Source organism: Patella vulgata, chromosome 1 (assembly GCF_932274485.2).
Source record: "Patella vulgata chromosome 1, xgPatVulg1.2, whole genome shotgun sequence".
NCBI classification, from domain to species: Eukaryota; Metazoa; Mollusca; class Gastropoda; family Patellidae; genus Patella; species Patella vulgata.
The window spans coordinates 64,189,466-64,205,570 of NC_065879.2; the positions used below are offsets into that span (position 1 = coordinate 64,189,466).

The 16,105-nt window shown below is 37.6% G+C and overlaps 1 long non-coding RNA gene across 1 annotated transcript; it reads left to right on the forward strand.

Moving 5' to 3' along the window:
- Positions 1-14,465: 14,465 nt before the first annotated feature.
- On the forward strand, positions 14,466-15,733 carry LOC126821909 (uncharacterized). The gene is made up of 3 exons (XR_007680536.2): positions 14,466-14,515; positions 14,893-14,947; positions 15,250-15,733. It is a non-coding gene; the product is annotated as an uncharacterized LOC126821909 (long non-coding RNA).
- Positions 15,734-16,105: the final 372 nt, after the last annotated feature.

Here is a 16,105-nt window from a genome sequence, read left to right on the forward strand (position 1 = left end):
TCGGACGTCTATTTTACATGGCTTACAAATACTTATTGTGTTTTCTTTCATTTCAATCACTGGACGTGTGTCTCTGATAGTGGGAGCCACGGTGGCTCAGCGGGTAGGCCGTTGACTCGCTAACCTGGAGGTCGCGTCTTTGATCCCTGCATTGGCCAGGAAAGTTCATCAAGTCATGAAGAACAGAGGGCCCACGTATAGTGTAGTTGTTCGGATAGGACGAAAAGTCGAGCCCTTATGTACACATCGGCGTGCACGTAAAATATCCCTTGGCAGATCTCGTAGCACACTGTATAGCATGTCCATCTTCATTAGTCCAGTCGGAGCAGAACAATGGGGCGTTAAACACCATTTCATTTTCATCTCATTTTGTCTGTGATGGTGCTCTTCGACTCGATAGTCACTTAACCCCATACAATTCTGACGTCTGAATACCAAGTCCAAAGCCATCGCTCAATTTACTTCCGGTAATGGGTCGAGCAGCCGCGTTCTGAACTTTTTGTAATTTATTAGTTAAACGAGATGGTAAACCAATAAGTAAATGATAGGTGCAGCGAAAATTTTCTCTACTGAAAGTTGAACTCGACACGGCGAATGTGCACGCTTCATTGGCTTGTCTCGAAGTGATTTCTGGCTAGTCACGCGGTACGATAACACTCGGCGCTAGAGTATATGGGTCTATAAATAGCCATCGCATGTGAAATTCTCTACACATCTATCAACTATTACAGCCGTAAAAATCTATTATTGATGATTCTTAGTAGCAGTAATATTTAACTTTTTGGTTATTACAGCAGTTTTAGAAATTACGTTCGTTTTATTTTTGGTTTAGTACAAATAATATCTCTGAAACACTCGGGTTAGGCAAGGACATGATACTAGCAGTAGTTTCATTTTACTTTTACAAGGTTCTTAAAACAACAGCTTTCTGTTATGTTTCGTAAAATGTAGTCTTGATTATCCCGGCCTGTCAATCAGACGGAGAATGGTCGGTAGACGGTTAAGTGAGACTAATTTCTAAACAAGAGCACGTAACCTATTTTTTACTCAAAAGTGCCCTAATGTTATTGCCGACACTCGTAACCATCTTTCAGTCTATTATTTATGGATAGTTAAATGGTCATAGCTTATTAAGTACAACATGGCCGTTTATTTAGTGACTATAAATATGCCAAACTGATTTAAGGCTTGGCATATATATACATATTGTGGTGTAATTGTCAAGATATTTAGAGATATAATGAAATACAATTATCTAATCGTGATGTGACAAACCGCACTCAACAATATAATTATAACGAGATCCTGCGCACGCTTAACTCACATGTCTTTTCAAATGACCTTCTTAAAAAATTCAAACTAAACTCAATCTAATACAATGTAATGCTTCGAACAATATTTGTATCATCTGCATACAACCTTTGTTACTTGAAAAAACAATAACGTTACTTTGAAACTGATCATACTGGCGGCTGTGATCCTTTTAACAACCTCGCTAGCCTGGAGGTCGGGTGTTCGATCCCTGCATTGGCCGAGAAAGTTCATCCGGATTTTCCGACGTGGTTTCCCCTTGTCAGTGGTGCAGAACGGAGGGCCTAACAAGAACAGCTGTCTAGTCCTTCGGATGAGACGAAAAACCGAGGTCCCGTGTATACATTGGAATGCACGTAAAAGATCCCTTGGCAGTTGGAATTTGATATAAGAGTAGGCGATGGTGCCGCTGCCCGGGCAAAATTTCCCTCATAGCAAACTGTATGGCGTATGCCCGTCTTCATTAGCCCAATACAGGAGCAGAACAGTAGGACGTTAAACCCCATTTCATTTCATTTCATTTCCTTTTAACAACAGGGTTCACGGTGGCTCAGTGAGTAAGACGCTGGTACGCTAACCTGGAGGTCTCGTTTTCGATCTGTGTGTTGATCGAGAAGTTCATAGAGATTTTCTGGCGTGGTTTCCCTTATCAGTGGTGCAGGACACAGTGCCTGGCAAGGGACAACTTATAGTCATTCGGATGGTACGAAAAAACGAGGTCCCGTGTATAAAATGCGTGCACGTAAAAGAGCACTTGGCAGATTGAATTCGATATAAAAGTAGGCCGTAGCACCGCTCTCCGGGCAAAATTACCCTCATAGCAAACTGTATGACGTATGCCCGTCTCCATTAGCCCAGTCCGGAGCAGAACATTAGGAGGATAAACCCGTTTTCATTTCCTTTTAACACCACAAAATATGGAATACACCTGAATGTACTATTGCTTTTACTTCTTCATTTGACAGAGTTCTTCATCATTTTATATATGAATAAAATTGCTTGCAATTATCTGATTTATAAATTCATCTGGTACTTTTATTGCGTTTTGTTCCTTATTAATATATCATATTGACCAAAGGCGTTTTGTAGCCGAGGCGCTGGAGGCGCCAGCCTCCTCGCGAAAAAAGGGAGAAAAATGCTAAAACCGATGAGAAAAATGAAAATGTACCCTAGTTAGGGAGGGAGGTCTGACAAAAGGGGTCCCTCTGGCCAAGGGAAAGGGCCCCCGAGTCAGAGTCAATCGTTTTCTATACACTGTTACTGTCGAATCCACTACTGAATGAGAATGTAGTCATTGCATTGGCATGAAAACCATCAATCAAGAAATCACCTTTTCTGAAAACCTACTAATAAGCTATTCAGGAAAGAGATTGCTAGGCCGCCTAGTATAGCATGGGTGCACTAGCCTTATTGTGCATTGAAGCTAATCTTCTGCACTTGATTAATTTGGATGAGATCATCAAAACTTTCGCGAGCCGCAAGGCTAGAAAGGAGCATATCGTGTAACTGGAAGATGTAACGTCCTTGAACTTTCTTCAAAAATTATTTGAAATCCACCATATTCCATTAATTATTATTTGATTGAGCTCCTGGTACGAACAAGTGATTTGTTTCGCATTCAGGCTTCAGACGAGTATCGAATTAGGCCCCGGCCCTCAGATTAAACCGGCCTCGAGGGGCCTGGAGGATATGTCAGAATGCACCAAAATATTTTCTATTTTGCAAAGTTTCTCGACCTCCGGTGGCCGGGGTCAGAGAACCCCCACCCCTCCCTTGAAAGAGGGCACTCAAAATAGTATAGCCTCTGCCATGATAAACCTTAAAACGCCCCTGATATAGACAACATGTACCCACATAAATCATATGGTCATTTTACATGTGATTATTGTTGTTGGAGATGGATGTTTTCAATGCGCGACCAAATGCAGTACAAAATGCCTTGACCTTAATGTAGTAAAATAATTATACATTAATGTATATGTAGCTATACCAAGAATTAATAACAGGTCTCAAATCTATGAAATATTGTTACTGATTATTTGTAAGCGACTTGATAATGACTAGATATCGAGCATAGTCGAAACGTACCTTAGTAATAAGCAGTGTATATGTTCCATAGAATTGTCACCTATGTATTTTTAAGTTAATTACTAAATTATATCATACACAATTTTAAAAGACTTTTATAATCGCGTATATAATAACCCATTTTATTTCCATATCCACCAACCCCAAAAGAAGCATGTTGAAGTCTATGAATGCGGCAGTTATTCTTAATAGTGTCCACTCGTAATGTGGTGGGGGTTTTCCGAGCCCATTCTGATTATCTTTTATCACGAGTAAGGTTTTATCCAGAAAAGGGTTTTAAACGTTGACATAGTTATTCAACCCTTCCTTTAATATCGAATAGTATCACCTATTAACAAATGGGGCCAACGTTACACATAGAGGGATTCTTAGAGTTTACAGTTGATGATTTCGGAACTAGTTACACGATTCAGGTATTAAACGACTGCACAATTGACAAGGATAGATCACACTGGGGGAGTTACTCGACCAACATCAGGATCGAACCCATGAACTCGTGGTTAGCGAGCCAGTGTCACAGGCAATCTAAATTGGGTGACATAACGAAATAAACAATACATTAGCTTGTTGTTTGTTAGTTGTATTTTACGTCCGCTTCCACCGAGGTGATATCGCAGACAAGAAAATACATTAGCTGACACACACACAGTTTAAATTTGAATGGTGTAAGGAGCTTGAACACTCTTATTCATCCAGCCGTTCGTGGCTTACATAGTTCTTATGTAAACTATTGGTATTTGTTGATATTTTCCGGTGACCCCGGAATTCTAACAATATTCAAAATTCAATTTGACACAAAAGTACCAGGATCCACCCCTCTAACCGCCTTATTCAATTCCGGCTGTAATATCCTCTATTACTCAATATAAACTGAGAATAGCCAAAACTAACAATGCTCACATTTATGCAGTTTATTGACAAAATCAAACGATAAATGATGTAATAGTAATCTCCTGTTATTGTAGAAATGTTCTTATTCCAAATATAAGTGGAGATCAAACAATTCTTATGAATCACTTTTACAAAACCATTTTAGTAGTTGGTATGAAACAGCCCTGTTCTCCCATCGTTAGAAAATAGCACTTTGACTTTGGTTTAAAAAATAGTTTATTCAATAAACTGAATCAAGAGCCTATATAAGTTCTCTCAACCACTGGACGGGTGTCTCGATGGATGATGGGAACCACGGTGGCTCAGCGAGTGAGCCGTCGGATCGCTAACCTGGAGGTCGCGTGTTGTTCCCTGCATTGGCCGAAAAAGTTCATCAAATGATGAAGGACAGAGGCCCAACACGGGACAGCGTAAAAGAACCTTTGGCAGTTGGAATACAATATAAGAGTAGGCCGTAGTGCCGCTGTCCGGGCAACATTTCCCCCATAGCACACCGTATAGTATGCTGGTCTTTATTAGCCCAGTCGGAGCAGAACACTAGGACGTTAAACCCCATTTCATTATCATAGCATTTTGTCTGTGATGGTGCTTTTCGACTCGACAGTCACTTAACCCCATAAACTTCTGACGTCAGAATTCCAAGTCCAGAGACATTGCTCAATTTAACTATGACTGGGAAAGGCTATGTCGTCCTTGAGTGGTCTAGCGCCTTTGTCATAATTGCTTTGGTTGCGACGCAATGCTTCTGTAGCTTGTACGTAACTTGGAAGTTGTGTGGGGGCAGACTAACCGAATTTTCTCCACAGATGCCCCTCCCCAATCCACAATGTCAAGTACAGCACTAAATCTACACTTAGAGTATGTTCAACAAGAATTCTTCTCTCAATTGAAATCACATATATGTTTAAATGGGTATATTAAAGTCTGGATTTAAAACTCTGAAAAGAAGCAATACTTTTCATGATTACTGGAAGATCATGAATATTAATGGAACATGAAAACTAAATTGTTTGAATGCGGGGTGTTTAGAAATGGGTGTAAACCTGAGTTTCCGAAGGAAACCTTTAGAAAAACGATGTCATCCGTTTTGATTAGAAACGATCTAAATAGTCACTGCTAGTCCACATTACCACACGCTTGTTATTTTGATAACTTCTCAATTACGAACTCCACTTTCAAAAGTATATCATTATCGATATGTACCGAGTTAAGATCTCTAGTACTACACAAAAATAAACCATTCAGATTTTCCACATTAAATTTGGTAATAGCACACAAAGTTGAGATGACATGTCAGTTCTATTAATAAATTTGTAAGCGGCAGATATAAGTTAATGCAACCTCACTCGACAATCATAATAACTACTCATTTCCTATTACGAGATCGTGTACATGCTTAAACCACGCGTCTTTTCAAGTGATCTTAAAAGATTCAAACTAAACTCAATCCAGTACAGTTTGCTACGAACAATATATGTATCATCTGGATTCAACTTTTGGACTTCCTTATGGTGGCTGATAGTGGCCATGTTTAATCTCGCCCTTTTCATAGCGCGACAACACGACATCACGACAGTATTGACGCAATCATACGACACTTAACTCTGTCGTATCATCGTGTTATTTTTATCGTAACGTCGAGATGTCGACTTATTGTCCTAGTCTCTTTCTACAAGTCACAAAAATACAGCTGTACTCATTACATCAGATACATATACATAGATACATATAAATAAGACTCGTCAAAAGAGATAATAGGAAAACGTTGATTCGTTTTCTAAAAAAAAATGAAACATTTTGCGCCCAAAATTGAATTATATTTGGTATTACATTCAAAAAATCTAGAATCATAATAGCAGGACAAAAGTGAGTCAGCTATGTTAATTCCTTGAATAAGAAGTGGTGTCGGTAGGTATCGAACAAGTATGCATTGCCTCGTGTACGACACCCACCAATACTTATAGATTACTGAAGCGATAGTTTAGAAGCGATTTCAGAAGATTTCCAATTTATTTTATTAGAGTGGGAAGGGGATTATATAAAACCTCAAATCAGACCACATAAAATCACCGCATTGGTGTAGCACGCCATCCCAATAAGTGCAGGGGAGGTTTTTTATGAGGTGAAGAAAGCGATTTGCAGCTGTTATTGACCTTATCGCATATTCATCCGTTTGGCATCACTAATGGGATCGGGGCCTAGATGATTAAAAATAGGCCCAGTATTGCCTTCAGCTATGAACACACTCCGAAAGTCCCCTACGCACCCCCCCCCCCTCTTATTTTGTTTAACAAATAATTTCGGAATCAATAAAATGGTAGGTCCCTATCAATGATGTTTGACACGACTGGAAATTAATGTGTCTAAAATTGATTAAACAACATAGGGTAGTAAATATTACATTTTGAATCCGTATCAATGATACATTTAGGGTAGTAAATATTACATTTTGAATCCGTATCAATGATACATTTACTCAAAATGTTCCTTCCAATGGATCACCATTTAACTTGAAAACAAGGGAAGCAGCCGATCGAAGAAAAAAAGATTTTAAAAAACAAGTTTCAATATGATAGTAGTGGTTCGGTCATGCATTTACATCTGTGGGTGTCATCCTTTCTTTGAAAGTAATGATTGTGCCAGATTTGAACAAAGTCCATCTAGATTCGCGGCCTGTAGGTAAAGTGTTGACAGATAAAACGTAAAAAAAAAACCAGACCTATAAAAATATATTTTCTAAAACTATTTTAGTTTTGAAATTATATTATTTTCACATGTGCTAAGTGTTTTAGTGAATAGTTATAGAAAGGGTCTTGTAGATTAAGACTATAGCGCATGTGCACTGTGCAGTTTTAAACTTCCGAGACGACAAGTCGACAAGTCGATGATACGACAGTTTCGCTTTTTGTCGTGCCGTCGTATCATCGACTTGTCGTGGCGATAAGTCGATGATAAGACGGCACGACAAAATCGGGTCGATGACACGACAAAATCACGCGATCTTACGACAGTTTGTTCTGTCGTAAGATCGCGTGATTTTGTCGTAAGATCGTGTGATTTTGTCGTGTCGTCGTATCATCGACTTATCGCCACGACAAGTCGATGATACGACGGCACGACAAAATCACACGATCTTACGATAAAATCGGGCGATCTTACGACAGAACAAACTGTCGTAAGATCGTCTGATTTTGTCGTATCATCGACCTCATTTTGTCGTGCTGTCGTATCATCGACTTATCGCCACGACAAGTCGACAAGTCGATGATACGACAAAACCAAACTGTCGTATCATCGACTTGTCGACTTGTCGTCTCGGAAGTTTAAAACTGCACATGCGCTATAGTCTTTATCTACAAGACCCTTCTATAAATATTCGCTAAAACACTTAGCACATGTGAAAACAATATAATTTCAAAGTTAAAAGAGTTTAAGAAAATATATTTTTATAGGTCTGGGGTTTTTGTTTTTTTTTGTTTTTTTTACATTTGATCTGTCAACACTCTACCTACAGGCCGCGAATCTAGATGGAATTTGTTCAAATTTGGCACAATCATTACTTTCAAAGAAAGGATGGCACTCTCGGAGGTAAATGCATGACCGAAGCACTACTGTCACATTGAAACCTGTGGTTTTTTTTTAAAAAATCTGTTTTCTTCGATCGACTGTTTCCCTTGTTTCAAGTTAAATGATGATCTATTGGAAAGAACGTATTGAGTAAATCTACGCTATCACTAAGACGGATTCAATATGTAATATTTCTCATTACTACCTATGTTGTTTAATCAATGCTATACATGTTATTTTTCAGTCGTATCAAACATCATTGATATCATTTTATTGATTATGAAATTATTTGTAAAACAAAATAAGAGACGTGGGGGGGGGGGGGGCGTATGAGGCTTTCATAGTGTGTAATCATCTAGGCCTCGATCCATTGTTTTTGGTGCTTGATATTTTGCGGGGGAGTCGCAGTGTCTAGGCAGGTAAGACGTTGGTTCGGTAACCCGAAAGCTGGGTGTTCGATCCCTTCATTGGACGAGAAAGTTCATCCAGATTTTACGACGAGGTCTTGTCAGTTGTGCTGAACAGAGGGCCTGGCACGTAAAATATCCCTTGGTAGTTGGAATTCGATATAATGGTAGGCCATAGTGCGCTGTCCTGGCAAAATTTCGCTCATAGTATGGCGTATGCCCGTCTTCAATATGACAGTACTGGTTCGGTCATGTATTTACAACCGAGAGTATCATCCTTTCAGAGGATCGCGTGGCTACGTGGGCAAGACGCTGGCTAGCTAGCCTGGAGGTCGGGTGTTCGATCCCACACTGATCAGAAGTGAATATTCGCTAGGCCTCTGATAAGAATGACATCGATGCGACTTAATGAGTCCCCAATATTAACATTATTCCTCCGACAAATTTAATTCTAAAAATTTTTTTTTTATGTATTAGAAAAATAAATAAAGACATTTGAAGTATTTGTAGGTAAAAAATATTTCCTATGTAGCGTAAATGGGTATTAAAATGAGTAAAAGGCATCATTCTACCCGAAGCAGTTACGTCTTATATAAACAATGCACGCGCCATTGGTCCAATGATTGACACCGCGTGACGTGATTGCATGTGTTGAAAACAGTCATCTTTTACAGAGATATTAGACGACTTTTTTCACAGATTGGTTCGATCCCTGCATTGGCCGACAAAATTCCCCCTTGTCAGTGATGCAGGACGGAGGGCCTGACAATGACAACTGTCTAGTCGTTCGGATGGGACGAAACACCGAGGTCCCGTGGACACATTGGCGTGCACGTAAAAGATCCCTTGGCAGTTGGATTTCGATATAAGAGCGGGCCGTAGCGCCGCTTCCCGGGCAATATTCCCTCATAGCACACTGTCTTTGAAAGTAATGATTATGCCAAATTTGAACATCTAGTTCCGCAGTCTGTAGTTATACCAGAGGGTTGACAGATAACACCTTAAAAAAAAACAGATCTATGAAAATATATTTTCTAAACCTTTTTTAATTTTGAAATTATATTGTTTTCACGTGTGATAAGTGTTTTAGCGAATAGTTGTAGAAAGGGTCTTGTAGATGAAGACTATGACGCATGTGCAGTTTTAAACTTCCGAGACGACAAGTCGACAAGTCGATGATACGACAGTTTGGTTTTGTCGTATCATCGACTTGTCGACTTGTCGTGTCGGAAGTTTGAAACTGCACATGCGCTATAGTCTTAATCTACAAGACCCTTTCTGTAACTACATGTATTCGCTGAAACACTTAGCACACGCGAAAACAATATTATTTCAAAATTAAAAGAGTTTTAGAAATATATTTTTATAGGTCTGGTTTTTTCTTTGGGTTTTTTTACGTTTGATCTGTCAACACTCTACCTATAGGCCGCGAATGTAAACTGACTTTGTTCAAATTTGGCACAATCATTACTTTCAAAGAAAGCATGACACTCTCGAATGTAAATGCATGACCGAATCACTACTGTCATATTGAAATGTGTGTGTTTTTAAATCTTTTTCTTCGATCGCTGCTTTCCTTGTTTCATGTTAAATGATGATCCATTGGAAGGAACATATTGAGTAAATGTACGTTATCACTGATACGGATTCAATATGTAATAATATTTCTCATGTTTAATCAATTTTTGACATATTATTTTCCAGTTGCATCAAACATCATTGATACCATTTTATTGATTCTGGAATTATTTGTAAAACTAAATAAGAGACGTGGGGGGGGGGGGGGTATGAGGCTTTTAGAGTGTGTTCATAGTTGAAGATATTACTGGGCCTATTTTTACTCATCTAGGCCTCAATCCCATTAGTGATGTCAATGGGAGAGAGAGAGAGAGAGAGAGAGAGAGAGAGAGAGAGAGAGGGTTTAACGTCCACTCGACACAAATTAGGTCATTTCGGGACTAACATATGGTTTAATTTTATTTCAATAAATCGTTTGCGCGTAGGGGTCTTTAGCAGTGGGAGGAAACCGGAGGACCCGGAGAAAACCCACGAGGTTTGACAGGCGACCCTACACCTTGTCACGTACAACCGGGGATTCAAAACCACGCCAGTTGACTCAATGACAGGCTGCGAATCGTTTTCTCCACCTCATTCAAAAAAACTCCTGCAACTATTGGGGTGACGTGCTGCACTATGATAATGCTGTGATTTTAAAGAATGTGACCCGATTTGGGTTTTTTACAATCCCCTTCCCACCCTCTCTTCTGAAATCACTTTTAAACTATAGCTCCAGTCATCTATAAATATTGGTGGGTGTCGTACACATGGCAATGAATGCTTACTTGTTCGATACCTCCCGACACCACTTTTTCTTCAAGGAATTAACTTAGCTAACTCACTTTGGTCCTGCTATTGTAATTCTAGATTTTTTTAATATAATACCAAATATAATTCACTAGTGGACACAAAATGTTTCATTATTTTGAGAAAACAAATAATTAATCAACGTTTTCCTACTATCTCTTTTATATTTATCAAATCTACTACTTAGGCCTATATATGATGTAATGAGTACAGCTGTATTTTTGTGACTTGTAGAAAGAGACTAGGACAATAAGTCGACATCTCGACGTTACGATAAAAATAACACGATGATACGACAGAATTTAGTGTCGTATGATTGCGTCAATACTGTCGTGATGTCGTGTTGTCGCGTTATGAAAAGGGCGAGATTTAAAATGGCCACTATCAGCCACCATACTTCCTTGAAAAACAATAACGTTACTCGTTAAAACTGATGGTACTTGCGCCTGTGATGGAGCCACGGTCAGCAAGACGTTAGTTCGTTAACCTGGAGGGCTCGTGCTCGATCCCTGTGTTAACCAAGAAAGTTCATCAGGATGTTCTAGCGTAGTGCCCCTTGTCAGTGATGCACGACAGAGCACCTGGAAAGGGACAACGAATAGTCGTTGGGGGTGGGAAGAAATAACGTGGTCCCGTTTACATATTTGAGTGCACGTAAAAGAACCCATGGCAGTTGGAATTCAATATATTGCCCCTGTCCAGGCACAATTCCCCTCATAGCCCAGTCAGTGCCGAACAGTAGGACGATAAAATAATATGGAATACACATGAATGTACAATTGCTTTTACTTCTTCATATGGCAGTGTTCTTCATCATTGTACATAATATATTGTATATGTATAGTATATATTTTGAATACAATTGCTTGTAATTATACGGAAGCTCAAATACGAACTGTTTTGGGTTTTTTTGTTTTGTTTTGTTTTTTGTTTTGTTTTTTTTTTTTGGGGGGGGGGGGGTCTTTTCGGCTTACTATTTGTATTTTTAATTTTTGATTTTGAAAAATAATTTCTAATTTCTATTTTTAATTTTGTAAATTAGTTTTTAATTTCTATTTTTAATTTTTAATTTTGTAAATTAATGTCCCCAATGTTATACTGATATGAGCTCTGTGTCATAAGGCCTGTCATTAAGTCAACCAGCGTGGCTTCGATTCCCTGATTGTGCGTGACAAGGAGTAGGGTCGCCTGCCCAATCTCGTGGGTTTTCAAAGGGTTTTCCGGTTTCCTCCCACTGCTAAAGAACCCTATGCGCAAGCGAATTATTGAAATAAAATTAAATAAACCATATGTTGGTCCCGAAATGGCCTGATTTTTGTCGAGTGAACGTTAATCTCTCTCTCTCTCTCTCTCTCTCTCTCTCTGATACTAAAAGTAGTACCAATGCCTTTACCGATGTAGTACAAATACCATTACATTAATGTAGCTATACCAAGAATTAATACAGAGTCACAATTCTTTAGAATACCATTACTGATTATTACTGAGCGACTTGATAACGACTAGATATCAAGCGTAGTCGAAACGTATTTCAGTAATAAGCAGTGGTTGTATTTCACAGTATTGTCACCTATGTATTTCAACGTTCAACTACTAGATTTTATTATAAAATCCCAAAATATTCCAAATTATTGAATTTTACATAAATACTGAAGTTGTGGGAAAATTTATACCAGGATGTACCACTCTAACCGCCTTATTAAATTCCGACTGTAATATCCTCTATCACTCAAATTAAACTGAGAATAGACAAAACTAACAATGCTCACATTCATGCAATATATCAATACAATCTAACGATAAATGATTTAATAGAAAGTCGTTTCCTGTTGCTGGAGAAATTTGAAGATCAAAACATTCTTATGAATCACTTTTCAGAAACCATTTTAAGACTTGATATAAAAACAGGCCTGCTGTCCCATCGTTGGAAAATGGAAGTTTGGTTTAAACAATATTTGTATCCAATAAACTGAATGAAAAGCCCATATAAGTTCTCTCCAAAAGAAAATAATATATAAATCTCATATTTACAATAAACAATATACATATATATATGTTTATCCAATGCAACAGCAAAAAGCATTGGATAAACATATTTAAAAAGTTAGAATCTTTTACTATCTTTTATGTATTGCTGCACAATTTCAAATATATTATAATTGGTATAGGGCTGGTTTTGTAGAATTGTTTTGAGACCGAGTAGACTTGACATATAAAAACTGTCACTTTATGTATATACACGTACCTGATTGGATCTGTGGTTTATATAGATGCTGTATACACGTGATAAATCCTGTACAATGCAAAATAGTATGAATATGGGCATCAATAACATGGTTTAAATTTGTACATGCCACATCATTAACGGAAACGCTGTCTATAATTATCAAACGGCGTGGAAAGTATGGTAAGCTTGACGTATTTATTTCTCTCGCGGTCCAATGTCCATTTCGTAATAGTTATTCAATATATATTATTACATACAAAAATACGTTTTGTTTAATTATGACAAAGCACAATTTATTGAAGATAAACATACATGATACACAACCTATGGGCAAAATCAAGAGCTTTTATATGTCAGTTATTATTGTATGGAGTCGCAGTGGCTGAATAAGTAAGGAACTGGCTCACCAACGAAGCTGTCGAGGTTCGATCACGTGTTGGCCTAGAAAGTTTCCCAGGATTTTCCAGCGTGGTTTCCCCTTGTCAGTGGTGTATGACCGAGGGCTTGGCAACGAGAGTGTCTAGTCGTTCAGATGGTACAAATATCCAAGGTCCCATGTACACGTGGGCGTGCACGGAAAAGAACCCTTTAAAGTTGGAAATAAGGGTGGGCAGTAGCCCGTGTTCCGTGCTGAAAACTAGGACGTTAAACCCCATTTTATTTCATGTCATTTTTGCCAATTGTCTGTATTTTTTTCAACTATATACAAGTACTCGCTATATATTATTGTAACGTCTGTTATTATAGTAGGATCGTTAAAGAGCGTATGGCTCTATTTTTTTTATATATTACATTGGTTCTTTTTTGGGAGCAGCATTGAAGTTGCTGTATTCACAGGCTGGAAAAGCAGGAAAACGAGTTTGGGGTAGCTAAATTTTCAAAACAAATTTCCCGACGGTCCTGTCTCCAAGATCTGTGAACGATTGATTGGAATTCGAGTCAGCCACCTTAGTTAGGTTATATAGTAGATTAGTTAAAGGTGATATATTCATTGGCTAGAAAAGCAGGAAAAGCGTTTGGTTTTTGAATGACTAATTTTCCAAATTTTCTTGGCGTTGGGGGGGGGGGTCTATACGGTAAGATTCGCTCATTCGCCTCTCGCAGACGACCGCCGACGTCATCTGTAACCATGCTGTTCCCCTAACATCCATCGAGCCCGTAAGCCTATGGCTAAACCCCATTCCCCCCTCCGCCCAAACCAAATACCGTGTCCACCGTGTTTTTATTTTAGTTATACTTTAGGACTGATTAACGTTGGTTAAATAAACAAATTATGAAGGATTATATCGGAATGGGCATCCCTTAAAAGTATTATACCTCCATCAATCCCGTACCCCCTCCCCCTAAACCAAATACCGTGCCCACCACTGTAATCCATGTTGATAAATTTAGTTTTTACGTAACATAGTTTTACTTTAGTATACTGATTAACGTTGATTAAATAAACAAATTATCATGGATTATATCTGAATGGGCATCCCTTAAAAGTATTATACCAATCAAACAATCAACACCAAACATGTCTATCCGTGTCTAATTATGTCGCAAGTTTTTACATCCACTCAACGAAAGACGTATACTTCCGGTTGGTCTGCTCGTCTATATATGACAGTTCATACTACACAAACTATTTCCTTGTAACACGGCTTATTACAAACATGTAAGTATAATTTTACTTAATTAAATGGTGTAATTAAAACACATATAAAGCAAGAGCTAAATCTTCATATTGTAGGTCTTAAGCTGGCGATTTTGTGTTGTTGTTTTTTTTATTTTTTATTTTTTTTGGGGGGGGGGGGTATATAAGTTTTTATAAATATATTTTTAGCTTATACTTGATATTTTTTTGTTACATAATATTTATAAAAAGTTATCTAAATTTGTTTTTAATCTTTTTTCACAAATTTTAGTATTTCAATTATATTCCGAATACTATATCAATTTTTGGCAGATCATTTTCCGCTTATTTCTTCAACTTTTCCATCCCGTTTTTATAGTGTTCACGACGCAAAAAAACCCCCAGTATTCCTATTTCAGATTATGGCGACCATGTTGAAATTATCTCTAGCTTTATTAATGTTGTTGGGTGCAGGTAATTTAGTAATTATTTATAAGAATATATCGTTTGTATAATAACTATAACACTAATATATTATTCAATTGTCATGATTACATTAAACTTTGTATCCGTTTTTTGTCACGTATACTTTTTATGGACATAGTTTATACTAGATATATACATATATTGAATTGTTGGGGGCGGGGGCATGTCACGTGACTAGCGTGAAATTACTTTACATGTATACAATATAATCTTAATATGATACAATTTATGGAGCACCTTGTCACAATATTTATGTGCCATTTAAAGCACACTCTATTGGTTTATTATAGTAATGGTGGTGGTAACAATGGATGTATATGGTTGTTATCAACAACCCGATTCGCCATGTTCAAATTTTACTATAACCTGTGAAGTTGGTACACGTATTATATTTTACGCCCTGCAGTACTATACCAAACCATCGATTAACATCTGTCCACCACTACAAGATAAAGATGATTGTAACACGAGTCAATGCTGTACCAGGAATTCTAGTGATAGAAATGAAACTTTCAGTCGGCAAGATAGTTATTCTGTTTATACAGCCTGTACTTATCAAAAATCATGTACCATCACCTCCCCTTATACTCCTAATAGTAATACTCCTTATCATTATGTACATTATGGTTATAATTGTACTCCTGGTAAGTAATCCCATTATTTATATAGTAGAATTGTATATTACATACGGTATCTTCTTAAAAGTACTCCCGTCAGACCTTGTAGATGCGTGCCTCTCTAATCAAAAATAATTAATTGTAACAATAAAGATAAATAGTGCATATGACATACCTTGTGTCCAAAAGATGCAAAATAAACATGTTAATATAATGAATGGGCCTACATATGTTTGTTTTATATCTGTTTTATTGTATATTACTACGTTCGCCAGTTACCGTTAAATTTACAGTTTTAAACAGTTAACTGAGTTATCATTAAATCTATGGTTTTATATAGTTGACTGACGTATATCATAAATGTACAGTTTAATTAGTTGTCTGAGATTTGTTAAATGTACATTTTTAATGAGTTGTCTAATAGTAAGTCCACACAGAATTTACACAAAAACAAATATACGGACAAGACATCATACTTATAAAAACACAAAAAAAAGTGAATGGATCCGGGGGCTAGCCGTAAGGGTCC